We start from the raw sequence: 2,448 nt of genomic DNA, 5'->3' as shown, positions 1-2,448 counted from the left end.
ATCCCGCTCCGCCACTTTTTATGGCTCTTCCCCGCTCTCCGCGCGCCTGCCCCCATCCCATCGCCTCTTCGCCGCCACGCTGCCGGCTCCACCCCCTCCCCGCGGCCGGACTCTGCACCTGCAGCCCCAGCTGGGTGACACCTGGCGTCCGCCTCTAGGTCCCCTCGACTGCGGGGCTCACAGCCCGATCCCGCACCACGTGCCCACAGCGCCCCCATGCGGGCTGCCGGGGCCGAGCCGCTGCGCCCCAAAGGGCCAGGGATCCCAGAGAAGTCTTGGCAGGGAACGTGGCCCTTCCATCCGGCCCTCGTGTTTCCTCTCTGCGACATCACCGAGCAGGGCCTGTCTGCGTGGGCTCTAACCCTGCCTTGGATTGAGGCACGTCAGTTAGCCACCAGGTGCCCCCGTTTCCTCTGCTGTAAAATGGGAATAGAAGAATATCTAACTCATCTACCTCCTACGTGGTACCTAGAGGTGAAAACATCAAGGAACTTAGTCAGGCGTTGGCCACTCCTGAAGCTGAAATCCTTTTCCCCAGCTCCTCCCACCTGTGCCCCACATACTGCAAAGGCCATCCATAATTTTGATCATCTTGCCCCAAAGGCTACTTTTATTTTGCGACTTTTGGAACGCCGTCCTTAAAATTTTGAGCTCTCGCCCTCGATTTCTGTGCGCCTCTGCTCGCTTCTCCGGATTATCAGACCGAGAAGGAGAATACTGTTGGCTCGAAATGACAGAAGGTTCGACTGGGAACTCTGATTCAGAGAGACTGTACACTTTCCATTTCGCTTTCAAATGTCCCCGATTGAATAGTTTCGAAGTAGCCACAACCCTGCTTCTAGTGCCAACTCAGGCAATTAATTACTGTCCCGCAGATTTCTTCCAGGAGCGTACAGATCCCAAATACCTTTAGCCCGCAAACCCCCCACGTTCTCCCTGAAGACATCCAAGCCTCAGTTTGGCACATCCTCACCCTATAGCTGCTAAAAATAACTTCACTTAACCATTGAGGTGTCCACAAAATCTGCAGCCTCAACATGTAACTATGAGTCCCCAGGCACTGGGAGCCATTCCAAAAAAGTTTGAAATGCGGCAAGACAACAGCAGCCTGCAATTTTTCAATAAAGCAGCCAAAGACAGATACTTATCAAGAAATTAAAGAAATCTACCTGTATCCCAGGTTACTCCAGCTTCCACCTTCCCTTTTTGATCTTTCTTATATCCATGCCTCAAGGATAAAGTCCTAGATTAAAATCAATCCCCTTTCTTTCTTTAATGTGCTTGTTCAGGAAATATTTGACATACTTGGCACTATGCCCAAAACAGCCCTCACCCTCCAACTGGCAGCATGTGCTGTGGATGTGTTTATGAGACACAGGAGTGAAGGGAGAGACCATAAAGAATGAGAGCATGGGGAAGGAATCTGGGAATTAATAGACACATTAAAAGAGTTGAGGAAATAGTATCTTCTAATCAATAAATTTCATTTTTTAGAGCAGTTTTAGGTTCACAGCAAAATTGAGGGAAAGTACAGAGATTTCCTGTAAACCCCCTGTTCCCACAAATGCACAGTCTCCCCAGCTATCTACATCCCACATCACAGTGGTACCTTTATTACAATATATGAACTTACATTGATGCATTATTATCATCCAAAGTCACAGTTTACATTAGGGTTCATTCTCTCTCTCTCTTTTTTTTTTTTGGTGAGGAAGATTGGCCCTGAGCAAACATCTGTTGCCAATCTTCCTCTTTTTGCTTGAGGAAGATTGTCACTGAGCTAACATCTGTGCCAATCTTCCTTTATTTTATGTGGGATGCCTCCTCAGTGTGGCTTGATGAGTGGTGCTAGGTCTATGCCTGGGACTTGAATCTGTGAACCCCCGGCCGCCAAAGCAGAGCAAGTGAACTTAACCACGTTGCCACCAGGCTGGCCACAAGCGCTCATTCTTGTTGAACATTCTGTGGATTTGGACAAATGTATAATGACATATATCCACTGTTATGGTATCACACAGAATACTTTCACTTCCCTGAAAATCCTCTGTGCCTGCCTATTCAGTCCTACACACCCTTAAACCCCTAGAAACCACTGATCTTTTTATTGTCCCCATACTTTTGCCTTTTGCAGAATGTCATGTCATTGGAATCATACAGAATGTAGCCTTTTCAGATTAGCTTTTTTCACTTAATAATATGCTTTCAAGTTTCCTCCATGCTTTTTCATGGCTCAATAGCTCATTACTTTAGCACTGAATAATCTTCCATTGTCTGGATGTACCACGGTTTACTTATCCACTCACCTACTGAAGCAACATCATGGTTGCTTCCAAGTTTTGGCAATTATGAATAAAGCTGCTGTAAACATCCATGTGCACATTTTTGTGTGGACATAAGTTTTCAACTCCTTTGGGTAAATATCAAGAAGCACGATGGCTGCAATGTATG

This window comes from Equus przewalskii, chromosome 28, assembly GCF_037783145.1.
Source record: "Equus przewalskii isolate Varuska chromosome 28, EquPr2, whole genome shotgun sequence".
In the NCBI taxonomy this organism is placed as follows: domain Eukaryota; kingdom Metazoa; phylum Chordata; class Mammalia; order Perissodactyla; family Equidae; genus Equus; species Equus przewalskii.
The sequence above is the reverse complement of the archived record's forward strand: the minus strand, read 5'-3'. Positions refer to the sequence as shown.